This window comes from Mirounga leonina, unplaced genomic scaffold, assembly GCF_011800145.1.
Source record: "Mirounga leonina isolate KUSES-001 unplaced genomic scaffold, KU_Mleo_1.0 Mir_91, whole genome shotgun sequence".
NCBI classification, from domain to species: domain Eukaryota; kingdom Metazoa; phylum Chordata; class Mammalia; order Carnivora; family Phocidae; genus Mirounga; species Mirounga leonina.
Window position 1 is genome coordinate 3,615,535 of NW_023270839.1, and position 22,210 is coordinate 3,637,744.

A 22,210-nucleotide genomic window follows, 5' to 3' on the forward strand; every position below is an offset into this window, starting at 1 on the left:
TAATATTTCTTCCAAATAAAAATATCTCAGAAATCATCTTGATAAGTTATTTTTCATGTTTAATGTTTTTGAAAATGAATAGATTCAGAACTAATTTTTAGTAATACAAATATATGAATGCACAAAACTGTTATAATAAATATTAATAATATTTACCATTGGTGTGATTATGGTTATTTTAATGTTTTTATTATGCTTTGTGTATTTTCTAAAGTTTTTAGAATGGGCACTAGTTATTTGTGTTATAAGTTTTTAATGATATAATCATTCATTCAAAAAATATTTATTGAACAACAGTCAATACTTGAGTCTCTTCTAGGCTCTTGGATATATCAATGAGTAGAGCAGAGGAGATCTTTTGCCCTTTGTGGAGTTTATATTTTGGAGCAGTAAGAGAGAGACAAGGAGCAACATACCTAATAAGTAACTAAATTATATAATATTTTTTAAAGTTAAAAGTGTTATGGAATAAGAGGAAAAATCAAAGTAACATATGGTGGATCAGAAGTACCTGGAGAAGGAGGTTGTTGCAATTTAACAGAAATGTCAAGAGAGGCCCAGGTGAGAAGTAACATTGGAGTAAAATTTTGTAAGAGATAGAGAGAGAACCACATTTCCTTCCAGAGGAAGAGAGAGCAACATATACATCCTATGCAGAGGGAACAAATACAATAGTGGTCCTAAGATCCCCTGCCATATTTGGGGAAGAACAGGGAGCCTAGAATGACCTACAAAGGAAGAGTGGCAAAAAGAGGTGAGAGAGTCCAAGGTACTCCAAGTGATTTTTTTCTCTCTCCCTACTGCAATATATACTGGGGTATATCTACCTAAGACATACCTATCTGAGACATATCTCTATCTATCTATAAACCTATTAATCCCCTTAAAGAATTTTCTCTTATCCTGGCTGTGTCCTCATGCTGCCATGCCTTAAGTTGTTCCTCTGATGCTAAATAAAAAGACTTTTACGTCAAAGAGATATGCATTCAAGCCCTGGCTTTACCACTAAAGGACTATGTCCTTGCACAAGTATTTGCTCTCCCTAAGCTTCCATTTCCTTATATGGAAGACTCAGAAAAATCATACTATCTGTTACCTGATTTTGTTCCGAGGATTAAATCAGATGCTATTTAGCACAAAGAAAACACATAATGTTTAGCTCATAGTAAGCACCTACATTTTAGCTATTTTATTTTATTTTATTTATTTTTTATTTTTTATTAAAGATTTTTATTTATTTATTTGACAGAGAGAGATAGTGAGAGCAGGAACACAAGCAGGGGGAGTGGGAGAGGGAGAAGCAGGCCTCCCGCCGAGCAGGGAGCCGGATGTGGGACTCGATCCCAGGACCCCGGGATCATGACCTGAGCCGAAGGCAGACGCTTAATGACTGAGCCACCCAGGTGCCCACATTTTAGCTATTTTAATATCATTATTACTGCTACTATAATTATTGTTACACAACTGTTTCATTATTTTCCCCATGTTATCTCCCATTGTTCTCAAATAGAGGCTGTCTGCTACAGATAAACTGGAATGGATGCCAATTTTACACTATGTTTATACCTCTTTTGACTTTATCTAAATTCTCATTATCTTTATGCCTTACCAAGTCCACAGAGTTCATGTATGTGAGTTTCCTATATACTTTCTACCACCTTGAAAATCCTATAGAACTTGTATCTATACCATTAATTTGGCGCTGGCCAATTGCTAACGTCTATTGTTGGTTTTATTTCATAGCTTATAGTCTGCTTTCCCAACTGTCTTTAAGCTCCTTGAAGATAGGAAAACTACTTAATAGTTATTATAAAAATGTCTTATACATGGCAGGCATTCCATCAATTTTGTTGATTTAATGTTTAGAGAAAAAGATAATACATCCTTTTTATTACAAAACAGGGTAGTGTTTGCAGTTATGTCTGGGGTCACTTTGTTAATAAAAGAACTACTGGCAGGATGTTTAAATTATGGTTATGCTTCTAACATCCACTGCAAAATGAAGTACTACAATTTTGTGCATTACTTCTTCATCTGGCCTGGAGAGAGAGGTGGTAGTAAAGCTGTTGGGGGTGATATAAAACTTTTAAAAACCTCCTGGAAAACCACAGAAAACAAAGTGGGAACCAGGACTGGAATGTCAGGAACATAGGTCTAGTTGCCAGAACTATTGTAAAGTAATAAAAGTCATTCCACCAACCTCATTTAGATCACTAACACCTGCCCCAGCTGCCTAGGAAGCTCTAAGTTCACTGTTGGCATACCCGAAACCCAGCTGCTGCTGTGATTACATTATTTACCTCTGTTTGCTTCACTATAGAGTTGCCAGTGCACATCAACTCCCAAAGTAATCCCTATAATTATAGTCTAAATTAAAAGATTGACTAAAAAAGGTCATGCATTTCCCTCACATACATACTTACAATTCATGTGGACTTGAAAAGTGAGAACAAAAGTCCTGGTTCCAGGACTGGTTTAGCCTGATCTTAGATTTGGAATGGAAAGTAAAGGAATTCAATCTTGGTAAAAGTAGATGGTTTGGGGACTATAACATAGTACTAGAATTTTCTCAGGAGTTCTTAATCAAGAAATGGCTTATTAAAAATATTCAGCATAAGAGATTCCTTTTAAAGTTTGATAAATAAAATTATAGCATATCATGTGTATTTAATTACTTTAAAAGCTTTAATTTTACAATATTATTTTGCAAAATGATATAGAGTTAGAAATATAATGTCGATCCATCTTTTTTTTTAAATGGAGGTTAAACCTTTCCAGTGTGTCATGATTGTGGGACTAATTAAAAAGGAATGTAAACAATAAGTGTGGCTGTAGTTTGAAGATTAATGACACAATAAACCGTTTAGAAAACTAACAAATAATTGCAGCAGAAAAACACTGATGCAGACTTTATTTTCTCCCCAGAGAGAATTAACAAACGACGTATTGAATGGCTGATCATGGATCAGATAGGTATGCCTTCTGATATCAATTGCATTTTAATCATCCATTCTGTCGTGCTGTGTGGTTTAGTCAGAAGCACATGGGCTCTGGTGTTTCATTACCTGAGTTGAAATCCTAGCTTCACCATTTGTCACCTTTATAAACAGTCCGGAAACTTCATGTCTCAGTAAAACAGGGATGATGATAGTAGTAACTAACTGTGGCTTGTTGTGAGATGCATGAGATAATCTATTTGAACACTATGCCTAAGTGCTTAATGTCAACAATTATTGTGAAGATTAAATGAACATGTGCGTTGTGGCATACAATTTTACCTCTTTGTATTTAGGTTTTAAGAATTTCATATACCTTACAAATTCTTAGAAATCAAGATAAGACAAAATGCTCTAAACAACAGCCACATAAAGATATGATCAGTTTATGACCTAAAGTCAAAGTAAGAATTGTAATATTCAGCAGAATTGCAAAGAGACTCAGAGGAATCTCTAGTTTACATAAATTCCAAAAGATTTGCACTGATCAAAGTAAGTAAAAAAGGTGAGGAATAAACAATAAAATCTTTAATCTATTTCTTCTTAAGGAAAATAGAATCTTAGCTTAAGGAATCAGAATCTCAGTAGATTTTTGTCCACAGCAAAGAAGGAATCATACCTCATTATTTTAACACCTCTGTTTTCACAAGGTGATAACATTTTTTTTTTTTTCCTGCAAGCAAATGGGTTTTAAATTAGTTTCAGAATTAGGTAGTTATAGACAAACTTAACAATATATGGCTCATTTTTAAATGATGCATTGCATTATATAGATGTGTTTGTAAAAGGCATGGATTGTCTATTTAGCTTTTAAAAAATACTGATAGAGAAAAAATCATTTGCCGCATGTTTAATGCATGTATATTTTATTATAGCATATGAAAATGACTGAAAACTGGAAAGTGAGGCATGGTAAAAAAAAATATCTGCAGAATCGCATGAAGGAAATCATATAGGATGGAAATGAAATGTAATTATATTTCCCATTGCTCTGGTATGGAAAAAAATGGAGAGGAGAATATAAGAAAGATTGGAATCAATGTGCTGAGGACTCTAAGTATTAATGGGAGCCAAATATGTTCCATAGTGGGAGTGGAGAAAGTCTAAATATAACCAAGAAATCTGTAGAAAGTCTAAAATACAACTAAGAAATTTGTAGGAAATAATTTTGTGGAAGGTAGCAATGATGATTTTGGAAGTGAAAAGCATTTTGGTGATTCCTATGCAAAGAATATGTGCCCTTGTTTTAAATTTTATTTCATGTTAAAGTGAATCACACATAAAATCTGAAAGACATGAAGCAGAATATTTCCAAATAAAGAAATGTCAGTCTGCTTTAATTCTGGTAACAGTGCCTCTGTTGATATAAAATTGTATGTATATCTTAAACTCCCAAACACTTATAATTGGAAAAAAACAAACAAGCAAATACTGTTAGGTGAGGTGAGCAGGATGACCCCATTTTGAAGAAGAAATATAAAAAATGTTTTGCAACTAGAAAGGTTCAGAATTAAACAAAGGCAGATGTAGTGTACGTAAAGATAAACTCTTAATCATTCTGTGGGAGAAGATGGATTTGGCAGCATTAAGGCAACAACAATGGCAACAACAGTGCAAGAGCCCCATTTCAAAGGTGCATTAGCAATTCGAACTCCCCGGACACAGAAACAGAAGAACAATGCATAGGATGTGAGAAGTAATTCTCCTAGCATAATCACAGTGCTGTGTGCAAGCCTGGACTCACTAAGTTAAAAAGACCTTGGAAAACTTGAAGAAGGTTTAAGGACAAGCAATAAACATGATTAATAGCTTGGAAAATAGAATCTCAGAGGAAAGGTTAAGGGAACTAATATTATTTAAGTTGGAAAATAGGCTGGGGAAACAAGTTGGTTTTCAATTACATGAAGGATTATTACATAGAAGGTGCTGATCGGTTCTCCGATGCCACTGAGGGCAGAACAAGAAAAAGTGAGCTTGAAATGTTGTATAAAGCGTTTAGGTTGGCTAAAAGAAAGAACTTCCATCAGGACTGCAAGCCATTAAAATGGAAAGTACTAAATTTCTTTTGTACAGACCTTTCAAAATGCACTTGAAACTCATTTATCTAGGAAAGTTTACATGAGGCCCAGCCTAACAAGTGGAAAGAGAAACACTTGAAGTTTTTCACAAGGACTATCTTTCCGAAGTTTCCCTCCACTCTCTAAAGTCTGAATGTTTGTCTGATGAATTTGTGATGGTGCACAACAAGGAGAAAAGTGTTCACAGATCAAAATCTTTGAAATACATCTTAAATGTGCCCTTGTTTAATATAGCAACCTTAAGAAGCACTGTAGCTCTAACACTCTTTGTTGTAGCTGTTCAAGCAATTTTAGCTTCTTACACTATTTCAAGTGCGTGAGATTACTGACAACTAATTGCATTTTTGTCTCTTGGTTTCTCATCTCCTTCTTTGCAATATATTTTTTGTTTGTTCTTTTAGAAATGAATCAAACCAATTGAATATTCTTTCATAAGGTAATAAAAATAATATATTTTCTTCCAAAAGATTTTATTTACTTAGAAAAATAGGCTATTCTCTGAACACCTGCACACTTAATTCTCTTAGAGTTAAATTATACAAGAATTCCATACCACTGATTTCTGGAGCTTGTGCTAACAAAGATAAATGAAAGCAGGGATTTCAATAAAATTTTGCAAACAATTCTGTTAGAGCTTGTCAAATACGCACAAGATATGAGTTCTAACTCCTTTTATTTATGTGTCAATGTTATGAAAATCACTAAATGAAAGTATGGACTGTTGCATATAGTCTATACACAAAGGGATAAAAGTGAAAACTCTAGCTGGAAGCTTTTAACTATTTCTTTGGTGATGATATTTATTTTTCCCCTGTAAAATATTTTATTTTCTTTAAAATAAATCATAAATAAATGAACATCTCTACCAAATACAAATAGGCAGTATAAATTGTATTATGAAAAAAGACTTATTTTAAAGAATATCTATTGCTATTGCTTTCTGTTTGGGAAGTGCTTTGTAGTCATTAATAATTCTTTACAATGTCAGGAAGAATGGAGGTGAGTGACAGTTATTATTTTCTCTTCTAGGATGAGAAAGGGAATCACAAAGAGATGAATTACCAAATTTACATAATAAATTATTGAAAAGATGGAATTGCAATTTTGAGATCTTGACTCAAGGTTTTTGTGTTTTGATTTACAAAAAGACTCAAAAAAGCTGACAAAGAAGAGGGAACAATTTAAAACCTGTACCAGAAAGCAAACCAAAAAGACATTAATCTTTTACCATGTCTGATAGCTAGTTCATGCTACAAGTCCCCATTTAGGGGAGAATAAGTATTTCCACAATGTTATACTGTGTTTTGTGCAGAGCAAGGCCAAGTAGCAATCTGTCCCTTGGTAACTAAGGTAACATATATGATGGATAGAAAGATAAACTTGAATGAGTAGGCATGCGTGCCATACCAAAGAGAAAAGATGGTGGTGCTTATTATAACTGGTATTTGTCATATTTGTACAATCCATCTGGAAGTAAATGACTTTTTCATTATGTTAGCTCCAATTTACTTTCTTGGACTTTGGCATTTCCTCTCAAATTTAATTGGATCCCCACTCTGAAGTCTAGAATTTACTACAACCGTAATTCCTATGCCCAACACAGAAGGTCATGAGTTTCTGCTCATCATCTACTCAAATTTAGAAGGAATGATGCTCATTGAAAATCAGATTGGGTTGCTCAGTCACAACTGTTTAGTACCCATATGCCTCCTGCCATGTCTCTATTAAGTCCACCTTCCACTCCCACCCCCTTTATTACTCTGTTTGTATATTCCATACTCCAGCATTCTCCTCAAATTAGGGCCATACCAAAGACTTGGATATCCACAACCTAGAGAATAATCATCACAATATTTTCCATATCTGTAATCCGCTCTTTGTATTACCACCACCCACTTAAACTGCTCCTCCATATTTGGAATGACTTTTTTGGAATGACTAATAATTTCACCTATAACTGTGATGATGGTATTCTTTCAACCTCAAACAAAGTATTATCCATATTCACATAACCTAAAAAGAAGGATACAGAAATAATACAGTTATATTTGCCATTTAAAACAAAAAATAGAAGTCTACCATTTTGTCATGTATGATACAGTTTCAGTATTTGTAATGGCTATTTTTTTTACAATGAAAACCTGTTTTTTGCTTCCTTTTTATAGAGCATAGATGTTATTATTTTGTGTGAAGTATTTGAGATGTCACATCAACAGTTCTTTTAATGTCAGTGGGAATCAAAGCTCCTGAGTTATTCAAGACATGTTTTTTTTTTTTTTCCTTTTTGTTACCATGAGACCATGAAGAGTCTATGATCACTGAGAGGAGAGAAATGTCCATTTACTGGAAAGGTCCTGAACTAAGCTTTACTTGGAATACTTTTTGGACACTATATATTGGGTTTCCAGGCAATATGCTTTGAGGTTATACCTACATCTAATTATTAAATCTCTCAACAACCTAGGAAATTAATGTCTTCTTGTATTTCTCATTTCTCATTTGTGAATGGCTGTAGATTGCTATCTTCCCAAGAATTCATTGCAGAATCTAAGAAGTATGTATAACATACTAACATCATCAGATCATTACTTAACAAAAAATCAGGACTTCTTGGTTTTTACTTCAAAGCATTACATGATAGGATGTTAAAATTCCTTAAACTCAAAGGAATTTACTTTTATCACCAAATGATAGGTCTGCAAAGAAAACAATCATCATCTCTCTTAATGTTACAATTCTAGGTTCCTAAGAGTTCTTTTCATTGGGAAATAATATAGAAGATATAGTGAATTGGACAGACTTACTCCAAGTAGCAAATCATTTTGACTATTGCTGAATATAATCATTAGAAGCATATACCTAAATCTTGAATTATACGTAGAAAGCCAGTAAATAAAGTACTTTCTACCATTACTTACCCATTGCATGGTAAGTATCCTTAACACAGGCCTTAGTGTTCCATGTGAGGGACAACTGGGAAAGGCCAGAGGCCATAAAGAAACACTGTGCAACTGTCCTTTTGTCATAGTCTTCAGAAGAGAAGAAATTAGTGCTCAAAGGCATGAAATTCATAGGAATTTGAAATGCCAGAAAGTTGTCGTGCTTTATCTTTGTGTTTTTTTGCCTATAAAATGGTTGTATATGCATACAAATTTCCTAACCCTATTAGGAAAGGGCTCCTGAAAAACTGAGCAGGACAGGTTGTGACTTTTATAAGAAGCCTAACAAACTCTGGGGTGCCTGGGTGGCTCGGTTGGTTAAATGTCTGCCTTCAGCTCAGATCATGATCCCAGGGTTCTGGGATGGAGCCCCGCATAAAGCTCCCTGCTCAGCAGTGAGTCTGTTTCTCCCTCTTCCTCTCCCCCTCTGCCTGCTTGTTCTCTTTCTCTCTCTCAAATAAATAAAATCTTAAAAAAAAAAAAAAGAAAGAAAAGCCTACCAAACTCATTGCAGATTGTCAGAAAAACATTCTGGGAAATACAAATTCTCTTCTTACAGAACCACCCTAATTTCATTGCTTTTTTCTAGTTTTTATCACTGACAAGATTTTCCTGTTTGTTACTGAGCCAGGCTTGGGCATAATGTCATGTTCTCATTTTTCCCCACCTTTCCCCATCTGGCTTAGCAAGCTAGTCAGTACAACAAAGTGCATATTCTTTTGACTCCTTCCTCATCAAGTTCTGCCTTTGAGGAATTTGCCAGAAATTTGATCCTCAAATTAACTTATTTCTCTATTAAGTGCCATATTTTTATAGAACATGATAAAAGATATTAAAAACCAAAATAACTAACATGTGAGAGGCACAAAAATTTTCATGTGAACATTTCTTACATTTAAGCCATGTGGTGCTGATAGTCTTCAAACTTTTGACTTTTGAGTACTTTATGAATTTACATTGTTTTGCTAATAAAATGCTTGTATTAAATGAAAGGTGTTTAGGAAGAAGACTTAAGCTGTTAGCACATGAAAAGAAGTTTAAATATTGTCATCCTTTATCAATTATATGATGTATTTATTTATCCTAAGATATACCACTAACTTCTTTCTTTTCAGTTTATATAAGCAGATGTAGATTTAAGTCATGGAAGATAGAAATCGTATGCTTTAATTTTTATGTCCCCTCTGTCTGTTGTATTATCCTAACAGTGTTTGAAGGTTTGCTTTCCCTGCATTACTCATGAAATGTTTATAACAACACTAGGAAGATATTGTTTTCTGCATTTTAAAGACGAAGAAAATGGCATAGAGACACATGAAGTAATTTGCTGAAGGTTACAAATTTCATAAGCAGCAGAATAAAGAGAAATATAGGGAGTCTGATTTGAAAAAACCCCACTCATAACTACTGTGTATTACTAAAGTAATGCTGTGTATTACTTTTAATATAGTAAAATTACATGTAAGTATATACACACCCACATAGACACATACACATATATGTAAATATATCTTGCAAGTGACAAATAAATAGTTCTACTTACTACCTACTGAATGGCATATTACCTTTTGGAAAGTCTTACAAAATACAATCCCACCTAAATAACCCAGAGAAGTATTTGAACTCTCTTGAGGTTGTGATTACACAGAATTGACTTATGGTTGTACATGCAGAATAGAGCAGAATTCAATGCACAATAACTTTTTAAGAAGGAATAGCTTCTGACTAGGACTGCCACAGTGTTTGGGGAAACAACAGAAACTTATAACATCTTGTTTTTGAGTAAAATCAATCACCCGGGTACAGCAATAATTTTTCTAAGAACTATAATCCATAATTTTCTGTAAGCTTCACTTTCCAAATGTTGGTCAATGTTTTTACAAGAGCAGTATCACCAGATATGAAAAATATAAATATATATATTGTTTGATGATAGATTAGATAAGTAGGTAGATAGAAAGATAGTAATATTTGCATCCATAATGTATGTAGAATAAATATCTGGAGCGATACTGAATGGTGGGAGGAATGAGCTTATTTTCTCTAAAACATACTTCCTAGACTTGTCTCTAGATCTCTTAATGTGGAAAAGTGGCAAGAAAATGGAAGGGAATTGGGGGAGGACAGGGACAGGGAGCCGGAGATTGCATTTATAAAGCTTATTAGCAGCTTTGAACATATTTCTGCAAATCTGAAGTTACAAAATTATTCAAAAAGAAGAAATATTTTTATGCCATTTGCCAGTGTCTGGCTGCTGCTATTATATATAATAACTCATTTGCAGAAAATTATAGAAACAAAGAATATAGGCTTTGGAATCAGAGTCCTGAATTCAAAATCATGACCCCTCACTTAATATTTGAGAAGTTAACTGACTTCCTTGGGCCTCTGATCCATCTTCTATTCTTGCAGATAATAATGCCTGACTCACAACATACCTGGAAGACAATGTGAGGCCACCCATGTAAATAGCTTAGCATGTTATCAAACATTCTGTACACCTGCTATGAGAAGGTAAATATGGTGTTTGGAGTGAGAGACCCTCTATTCTCCAGGTTTCCCTGTCAAGGGAATTTAGGAAAAGAAATCTGATTTTTTTTCCTCATCCCTCACCCTACTTGGTGAGGGTGAATAAAGAAACTCAGCCTCTCTGTTTCTGCCTTTTCTAGGTTCTCTCTCTTTTGCATCGGCCTGCCTATAGAAAAAATGCATTTTGGCCTGATCACCCCATCTGGGAAGATTAGTAGTGACTCCTGTGTCTTATCTGTCATTTGGTTCCTGAACTTCACTGGAGAAGACAATAGTGTTAAGTCTCCTTAAAACCCAACATGTTTGAGCTATTATTTTATTAACAAGGAGCATTATGCATTACCTCTTATGAGTTAGAATTTAGAAGGACAATGCTAAGTCTGTACTACATGGAAAAAAAATGTATCTTCAGAAATGTCATCATGGAAACAGTATTATTTGAATAGTGGAACTTAGAGATTTATAACATTAACAGATATCATGGGGTGATAATGACAAGAATATTAGTTATTTATACGACATTGTGTGACAGAGATGGTTAACTCAATTAGATCCTGGTGGTATTAAAGTCAAGGTCAGATATTTAATTTCCATATGGGCCTGTATACTCCTGACTGGGAAAACTTTGCTCTCTACTCCCGGACTGCACCCCTAACCCCAATCTGTTATTCCTCAATTATGTGCCATTAATTGATGCAATATCCTACTGATAGTGGGTCATCTGTGCCATCTGCATAAATGAAGGACAGCATGTCTATGAGGCAGCTGACAGAGAACAACTTGAAGCCAATAGCACTAGAAATTTCACTAATAACCTGTAGTTTTCTTAAGGAAAAAAAAAAAAAAGCTCCAAATTTTCCAAGGGAGAATTAACCACAAACACTATTAAAAAGTAGGTTGGAATCAACTCACAGTCACTTGCTGTTTTACAAGTGAGGCAAATACCATAAGAGACTCCTAACTATAAGAAACAAACTGAGGGTTGCTAAGGAGAGGAGGGTGGGAGGTATGGGATAATTGGATGATGGGCATTAAGGAGGGCCCTGGATGCTATATGAAACTGATGAATCACTAAATTCTACCCCTGAAACTAATAATACACTATACATTAACTAAATTGAATTTAAATAAAAAAAATTTTTTTTTAAGTAAGGCAAGTAGAAGCTCAATAGCCTAGTATGCTCTTTTTTAAACTTATACTCATCATGTATTTTTCTGATAAGATGTTCTCCCATGTAGCACATCAGAGACTTTTTTAGTTTGCCATTGCTGTTTATTTACCAACTCAGTGCTCCTTTGTAGTAGTTCTAAATCCTATGGGGGATTTGTAATATATCCCAGCACCATTCATTTATCATTAATTATTACAGGATATATGATTAACAGACACACTGTGACATACACAGGGAGTAGTTGAATTACTTCTCGTCCTCACTTGCTAGTGAGAGAGCTAAGTTCTATATTCTGGCAAAGAACTGATCCAACATAATATTGTAACGTAAAGTCTACAAACTAAGACTTACAGTTTAAATAGAGGTAGACAGAGATTTCTAAGCCCTACTTTTAATTTAATTATTTATTTATCCATTATTTAATTCTTTTATGTCTTCCTCCTCATTCAGAAATTTTCCAAATAAGCTACTTATAAAAACTTCTAAGGAAGAGATTGATGGAAATCACTTAAACTCATTAATTTATACTAAAAATGTTTCATCTATGAGAATTAGGATTTGAGGTGCCATCTATCTAGGAGATAGAAACATCTGTCGCCTATTATATTTCATGTAGCAGTCACCAGATGGAACAGAAATTTATGTGTATGTATTAGGATATAGTGAGACATCAGGACACTCTAGATAAATATTTCTTCAAAACATCTATGTTAGAGACATTGTACTAATAACAAAAGATTTAACAGAAAAAAAAATCTCTAAAGTCCCTATATTCACGGACTTGGCATCCTAATGGAATAGGGAATAAAAGTTAAAAAAAGAGAGGGGGAGGGATTACTATTGAGATGAGAATTAATATCCCTACGAATCACATGGAGTTTGATTTAAATGTTATGAAACTGCCCTGAGCAGGTCCCTTGAAGCAGGTTACTTCACCATCAGGCTCAACTTCTGTATCATCTGTGGAGCCTTTCCGAAGTACAAAATAGAGAACTCTCTCACTGGTTTTATATGATTTCTGGAGTTTGTCTCTACCACTAGACTCATAGATTCTATTCTTGCATTTTTGTTTTACCCCTCTGCTTGCCTGAGATGGCAATGCCCAAGTTGACTGTGGACCCCACATACTGAAAACAGCACAGTCTCTGTCAGACTGGCTCTCTAAATGAATATGTGGAACCGAACCCGATTCACATCCTTAAATAGCTCTCTTATGAGAGCTAAACTAGTATTTGAAATAGTTATAAAATTTTTGGATCTATATGTTATTTTAGCCTAGACTTTTCACAATTAATATATTCCATACCCATCCTGAACATGCCCTTTAAATAACTTTTACTTTACCACTGCCACTCTTAGAGTGTATTAATCTGTGTTCCCAGATGAACAAACCCAGTAAGTCATAGAGATTAGATAGATAGATATAGAGATAGATATAATTTATTATAAGGATGGCTCATGCAGTTTTGAGAAGTCCCAAGGTCTGCTAGTTAGAGAACCAGGAAAGTCAATATAGTCTCAGTCCAAGTCCAAAGGCAAGAGGAGACATATGTCTCAGCTCAAAAACAGGCAAAGAAAGCAAATTCTCCCTTCTTCTGCCTTTTTGTTCTATTCAGGCCCTTTAATGGATTAGATGAAGCCCTCCTCCCTCCACCAACTCCCCCCACACACACACACACATTGGGGAGAGCAATCTGCTTTACTCATTCTACAGAAGCAAATGTGAATATCACTTAGAAACACTATCACAGACACACCCAGAATACTATTTAATCAAATATCTAGGCATCCCATGGCCCATTCAAATTGACACATAAAATTAAACATCATAGAGAATATTCTTCAAAACTGAACATGACACTACAATGGTAACCTGATCAATGAACATTAGAGCAGGATTATTACCTCCTTTATGCTAAATATTGTATTTCTACTAATATAACCTAAATCCAAAGTATAATTTTTAGAAGCCAACTTACATTATGTCTTTTCAGGGTCACACACTTCAGATATTTGATCAGCATGTTACTCACAATCTTATTCTCATAGTTTTAGAAAGATAGGATTATATCAGAACATTCTAGAAAGTGAAAAGATACTTTCTTTATCTTGATTTTAATTCAAGATTTTAATAAAAAAGGTGATTTTAGACATCATTTTGTATGAGAAGGGCTATATCCCTTTTCCTGCTGCAAGATAGCCATTTATTTTTGGCTGAAATAGAAAATATGGATGCCTATAATAAAAATAAAAACATCATCAAAACAAAGCATTGTCTGAGTTTACATTGTGCAATTACAAAATACTGTGACCAACAGGTCATAACTTATGATCTAAAGGGTTTCAGGCCTTGCCCACTAATTTACTCCCCTATGAAAAACAAACAAACAAAACAGGTCATATTTTTCTTATAGAACAAATAGAGTATTTAGCTATATTCAATTAGCCTTTGGTTAAAGCAATAGGCATTAATGTAAGGAATAACAGTATCATAAATAGGACAGACCTAAGGTAAGTTCCTTCACTGCTCTTTGAAGTGAAAAATTCTTCTTTTGCAGGCCTCTTCAGTATAGTATCTGGTCTTCAAATAACAGTTCAGTATACTGGTGAACATAAAATTATATTTGACAATTCAGGAAACACAACTCATATAGGAAGAAACTGTTCATTGCTTTAGAATGAAGTGATAGTCTAATGAACCAAGTCAATCCATGTTCTAGGCTTACAGTCCTCTCTGGTTCCTTAGGTGACATGTGAAGACTGTTCAATGTGTTATAATTAAAACAAAAACAAAAACTTAATTCACTTTTCTTTCTTTCTTTCTTTTTTCAAGATTTATTTATTTATTTGAGAGAGAGAGTGGGCGGGGGTGGTGAGGAGAGGCAGAGGGAGAGGGAAAGAATCTCAAGCAGACTCCCCGCTGAGCACAGAGCCCGAGGCGGGGCTCAATCTCAAGACCCTGAGATCATGACTTGAGCTGAAATCAAGAGTCAGTTGCTTAACCGACTGAGCCACCCAGGTGCCCCAAAACTTAATTCACTTTTGAGTATCAGAAATGACTCTAGAAATTATTTAGTCTAAAATACCTCGTTATTTTGCTATTAAATATCATAATTTACTCTTCCTTCTTTAAAATTGCAAAGCTCCCAGAGGTGGAGATTTTTCCTTATTGTGTTCACTGATGTATCCCAAAAGCCTAGTGCAATCAGTGGCATACATACTCTGTAAGTATCTATTGAATTATATGAAAGATTGAATGAATTATTTGCTTGGTCATCAAACTCATCGTCTTTCTGTTTTTAATATGCCAAGCGCCTTCTGGTTTCAGGGGCTTTGTACAAGTTTTTCCATCTCCTTTAAGGTCTCTCTTTTTTTTTTTCTTTTTTCTTTTTTTGCAAGTCTCTTCATACAGCTCTCCCTTACTCATTGTGTAGGTCTCACATCTAATAGCACTTTCTCATTGAAGCCTTCTCTGAGCCTAAGGTGAAAGCAGAGGTCTCACTTTAATACACTACTCTAATTTTATGTTCTTCACAGCCGTATGTCAGTTTTATTACACTGGAATATGTGTATTGAGGGTAAAGATTGCACATGTCTTCCTCACCATACTCTGTTACCTAGAAGAGGTTCAGAGGAAATTAGGTGTTTGAAATATACTTGCTGGTTGCCAAAAATAGCACTATGTGCCTGACCTTTTCTCACCACTGAACATGGACTAGTGAACGATTTGTTCTCATGGAACAGACAGAAAGAAAATGAGCAAAAAGCCATTTTTCACCAAATTATTATAAGAGTTATGAAAGAAATAAATATGGCAATATGATAGAGAATAAAAAGGGAATCTCTAGATTTTTTGAATGGCAAAGACCTCTCAAGTGGTGACACAAACAAAAACCTTAAAGATGAGGTTTCTCAAACACACCTTGCTCTTTTTTCGTGAGGACAGAGATGCTGGCAAAGATTAGGTCAGATAGGGACTTAGATCTTAGATTTCATTCTAAGAGCCATAAAAACAACTAAAAATAGGCATTTGCTTTGCTTTAAGAAGATTTCTGGGTCTACTGTAGACAAAAGATTTAAAGGAGGAAAAGGGGAAAGTGCAGTTAGAAACTGTCCCAGGAGTCTGGTAGCTGACCTAGAGTGATGGCAGCAGAGATGGAGAGAAGAGGCTGGATTCCAGATACATTTTAGAAATAAAATTCATAGGACACATTGATTACCTCTGGGGTAATCATAGATGATTATGTTGCCATATAATTTGGCATCTAAATGGGACACTTTTGAAGGTAAAATGAGGTATTAACAATTAGACCTGGACAAAAGTGATTGTCCAAGGCAAACAAGGAGGTATGTTCACCCTCATATTTTTTTCAATATTTGGTGAATGACAATATTTTTTCATTAAAATGAAGGCAATTCAGGAAGGAAAAGGTAATGAGGAATTGGGCTAAAAGGTATTGTTTGGACAATTAAGACAGAAAAATCTGAATGTGCAAAAACATAGAGTTAGAAACAACATGACAGGGTTTGGACCATAAAATAGTTCAGATATAATTTAGATTTGACCAACATATAAAAGACATGGGCTACTGTTCATCATATGCTATTATTAATCATTAATTTGTAGGGGTGCAAGTTTATTACATTTGCCTAATATATTCTTTGTCAAAATAACACATTAAAAAGCTAGTATTGTTTTCTAGTTGCTGAAATTAACCTTTTAAATTCCAATTGTTTAATCCCAATAGTTTTAAAATGAATCATGATTCCTTAATTGTAAATACCTAGAAATACTTTAAAGAAAATTGGAGATTCAAAGAATTTATTTCACTGAGTTGCTCTTGAAAAAATGAAGGAACTGAAGGCAAACCTTATTCATACATTAATAACTAATAGAATAGAAAATATTGATGAGTTTTTGATGTAACTTGAATTTAAATGCCTAAGGAGACTCAGAAAATCCCTACATCTATTTACTCAAGATTGGATCTGAAAGTCTATTTTCATTCAATTTCTTAGCTTTATTAGTAGTGAAATATAAAGCCAGGATTACTGACCTAAGTGAGCCATCAGATTTAGAAAAACCTATATATCACATAACACTGAATACAGATTACCAGGCAAGTGACTGTTACTTCGAGTTTAGTCAAGTTTGATAGGGTTTTTATGACTGGTCCAAGAAATGAATTACTGAGTTCATCTTTATAAAGAATCTGTTCACCGTGGCCTTAATATGAAAATCAGATGAAAATTCATACCCATAGCAGCTACAGTAAATGGAATTTTCCCCATATATTAGGATATGAAATTATTATTAAGAACTGTTTCCATTCAAAAAATTGTTTTGATGTAGGAGCCCTGATATAACAAGCCTTATCTACTTATTTATGCTTTACCTTCCTACATTTTGATCATTGTTTAAATGCATAACACTATGCACATCTGCTGTCCTGATGGATGGGCTTGCTGCAGATATGTTATGGCTAATGAAAAGATGACACAAACACTCACAAGATACATAAGGATTTATGAATCAATAAGAAAGCCTGAAATGCTAAGTTCCAAAACAATTTTTTTTTCAAAAGATAGTGGGCTAATTTGAAGCAAAAATTTCACTTAATTTCACAATATGAAATGAAAATTTGTATTATGCTCAGTGGATTGTGGTTCCAAATGTTTCTACTTTCCTTTTTCAGTTTGGAATCTTCTAGTATCTCTCTCTACATGACTAAATAGGTTAATGCAGAGAATATATTCCAAAATTACTCTGGGCTAGACTTCTTAATATTTTTTGAACTCTTTATTGAGGAATAAGGTATATAAGGAGAGTGCACAAATCATAGGAGTACAGCTGGGTGACCTCTCATAAACCGAACACACCCATGTGACCAGCAGCCAGATCAAAGAACAACTTTACTGGGACTCCCATACAGGCAATCACATAATAAACTTAAGCTGCTCTTTGACTTTTAATATAATGAAGATTCTTTTGTTTTTGAACTATATGCTAAAGGACTCTAACAGTATGAACTCTTCTGGGTATGACTTCCTTCATGCAATACGGTATTTGTGAGGTTCAGCCATAGCAGTGAAGGCGTTCACACAGTATGCTCAGTCTCATATATTATTATTTCACATGTGGATATATCATATATTTTTATCCATTCTGCTGCTGGTAGGAATATAAGTAGTTTCAGTTTTTACATATCATATACATTGCTGCTGTGAACATTCTATTATTTAGTGAATGTGTGTACATATTTGTCGAGTTCACACTTAGAAGTGGAATTGCTAAAGAATAGTGTATGCAAATGATCACTGCTAATAAAAAGTGCCAAACTGGTTTTCAAAGTCATTTTATCAATTTATGTTTCCACAACTTTACCAACATTTGACATTGGCTTCTGTTTCATTTTAATAGTAGCATATTGTAGTTAGATTTTGTAATTTCGGAAGATGAATGAATTTAAACACATATGTTTGTTGGCCATTTGAATACCCTTTTTAAAAAGTGCTTGTCTAAATCTTGTGCTTAATTTTCTATTGGTTTTCTGTCTTTTTCTTACTGATTTCCAAGAGTTCTTTAAATATATCCTGACAAGTCATTTGCAAATATATGTATTACAAATATCTCACTCTGTGGGCTGCCTATTCACACTCTTACTGGAGAGAGTTGATCTTAATGTAGTCTAATAACTTTTATTTTGGTTATAATTAAAGCTGTGTTCATCCTGTTTAAGAAAATATTGCATACCATATGGCTATGAAGATACTCTCTCATGTTTTCTTCTAAAATATTTAGTTTTATTTTTCACATTTAAATCTGCAATTCCTCTGGAGTTGATTTTTATGTTTGATGTAAGATAGTAATTTACCTTTTTTTTTTTTTAATACAGAAAGGCAACTGACCTAACACTAGTTATTGAAAGACCATTACTTCCTCACTACCTTGCAGCATCACCTTTGGTAGAGTGACTGCATGTATAGGGTGATCTGATTCTGTACTGTTGATTCTTCACAACTGATATTTCTTTCATTGTGGCTGGCAGAGAAGCAGGAGCTACAAAATGTTTAAATTTATTTTCAACTGGAATTTAAAGACCAAAGATAGGAAATGACTTTCTCAAATATTACTTTAGTTACAAAATGAGTTTCCAAAATTCAAAGCCAAAATAAACATCTCTAAACAGATTTTGTATTATTATATTTTAACAAAATTTATTTTGATTTTTGGTACAGTTAAAGTGCTATGATATTGCAATGGGTTGATTTTAACTTTAGTGAAAAAGATAAATATGGTTTGGACATTTTTTGTTTTATATATAAATCTCTCATTATGATTAGATATATAGTCTACATGGAAGCTTCTTTTTATAGACTTTTTTCCTTTTACAAATTCAAGTATGGCATGTGTATATTTTTGGCTTATGTAAATTAAAGTCTCATGAGAAGGTTTTCTTTAGAGTTATTATACAAGGGTTTCTAGAAGTAACTTGATGTTTTTTGAAAAAACTAGCATGATTTGAATGAGGTTTATTTAATTCATGGTCCATTCTTCCTCAATATTTTTTTTTCTTTCTTTTTTTTTTATTTTAGAGAGAGAGAGAGGGCGAATGAGGGGTGGGGAAAGGCAGAGGGAACGGGAGAGAGAATCTTAAGCAGGCTCCATACCCAGCACAGAGCCTGATGTGGGGCTGGATCTCACAACCCTGAGATCATGACCTGAGCTGAAATCAAGAGTTGGACACAACCGCCTGAGCCACCCAGGCGCCCCATTTTTTCTCAGTATTTTTTTTATTGGTCTCTGGGTTTGTTGCCTTGCTTAGGGAAATACCATTCCCATTAAAGAACTCTATGTACAGTGCGGGATAGAGGTTGATCATTCTCTTGTAGAAGAATAGTAAGATATGCCTGTTGTGATTTTATTGTATTATGCTATGCTTCATTTCTGAAATGAAAGCATTCATTACCTTCATCATATACAAAGTCTCAGATATACTTATAGTTATTTCCAGTCTCTTTACTGTTCTACTAATATATTTAATTTCTCTGTCATAATACAATTTTGCTTATTATACCATTGAACCAAGTTTTGATAACTGATAACTATCATTACTTCCCTCCTTTTACATTTTTTCATTATTCTCAAACTCTATTGAGTATTAAAACCATTGTTTAGTAAAAGCATTTCTCAACTAAAATTATTCAAATAAAATTCTGAGGGGAATTGCTTCAAATCATATTTAAATTCTCAAATTTGACATTTATATGATATTAAGCCTTCCTCTTCTGGAATATGATGTGTTGGTATAGTTGAAAAAATCTAGTTTATATATTTTTAATAGTTTTATTATTTTTCATGTAGATCTTTTAACTTTTATGTTAAATATACTCTTACTTATTTAATACATTTTATAGTTATTATTATTTACATAGGCTCTTAATTTACAGTGTTAATGCCAGTGAAGAGAAAACCTGGTTTTGAATCTATATCCTATATTTAGAGAAATTATCAACATTTTAAAGTTAATTCTATAATAGTTTTTTTATTATTTATTTATTTTTAAAAACTTTATTTAAATTCCAGTTAGTTAACATATAGGGTAATATTAGTTTCAGGTGTACAATTTAGTGACTCAACATAAACACCCAGTGCTCATCACAACAAAGTGCACGCCTTTATCCCCATCACCTATCCAACCCATCCCCCCCAACCTACCTCCCCTCTGGTGACCATCACTTTGTTCTCCGTAGTTAAGACCCTGTTTCTTCTGGGAAATCCATCATGTCATCTACAAATAAAAACATATTCTTTTTAATTATTTATATTTATTAGTATATTTTCTCATCTAATATTGTTATCTTGAGCCTTTACAATAAAATTAAATGTTTCTGTGTATCCACTGCTTGCTCCTGATTTTAATGAAAGTGGTATCAGGTTTTAGTTTTTATGTTGCTTGCTATGATAAAATGCACAAAGTTCAAAAAGTAAAATATGGCATAAAGCTAAAAGTAAATTTCATGTCCAATCCTGTCCCACCGTTCTCAACTTTACTTCCCTAGAGGCAAATATGGTTACCAGTTTTTGTGTTGTACCATGCCATTTATTTTCCACACAAATTCAAACATATCTATGCATATAACTCTCGTGTTACACAAATATTAGAATAAACACAGTTTCTCATCTTTTTTCCCCCTTGCAGAGCAATAAAGCCTGATGTTTCTTTCTTTCCTACATTAGCTTTGTGTCAGAGGTGCTCAGAAAGCCCTCTATCCATTCTCTCCCCATTTCCCAAGCCCTTGCTGTTAAGGTAGGGTCACCCTACTAGCTATAAGCTGTGGACAGAACGGTATGGTTTACTTTCTAGCCAAAGCTTACAGAAGCTGCATCATGATCTCACAACCATGTCTTTGTTAGCCTGTAACTGACAAAGAAACCTTTCTAGATGGTACAACTTGGTATGTTATACACTGAAAATCATTAAAAACCATTGTTAAAAGAAATTAAAGAAGACCTCAATAAATAGACAGACTGTGTTCAGGGATCAAAAGACATAACATTGTTAAGATGACAATAATCCCCAAATTGATCTACGGATTTAACCCAATCTCTTTCAAAATCCCAGTTGCCTTTTTTTGCAGGAATGACACACTGATCCTAAAACTCATATGGCTATTCAGAATAGCCAAAACAATCTTAATAAAGAAGAACAAAATTAGAACATTCATGCAGCCCTGTTTCAAAACTTACTACAAAGCTATAGTAATTGAGGCAGTACGTTACTGCCATAAACAGACATATGGATCAATAGAGTAGAAATTAGAGTCCACAAATAAACACTTGCATTTACAGTCAATTGATTTTTAACAGGTGTGTCAAGACAATTCAGTGGAAAAAGAAAAGTCTCTTCAGCAAATGGTGTTGGGACAACTGAATATCCATATGCAAATAAATAAAATTGAATTCCTACTTCACATATAAAAATTAATTCAAAATTGTTCATAGACCTAAATGTAAGAACTAAAACTACAAAACTCTAGAAGAAAACATAGGAGGAAGTCTTCCTGACCTGATTAGGCAATGGTGTCTTTGATATGACACAAGCAACAAAAGAAAATAGATAAATAAGACTACATCAAAGCTAAACTTTGTGCTTCAAAGAGCGCCAACAAAAAGGTGAAAAGATAATCCATTGAATGGGAGAAAATATTTCCAAATCACATATCTGAGAAGAGATTTGTATCCAGATTATATAAACCTGGTCACAACTCAATATAAAAAGACAATCAACCCAAATTAAAAATTGACTGAGGATTTGAAAAGACATTGCTCCAAAGAAGATATATAAATGTCCTCTAACCACATGAAGTGATGCTTAACATCAGTAGTAGGGAAGCACAAATCAAAACTGTAAGGAGATACTACTGCACATGCACTAGGGTGGCTAAAAAAAAAAAAAGGACAATTACAAATTTTCATGAGAATGCGAGACACT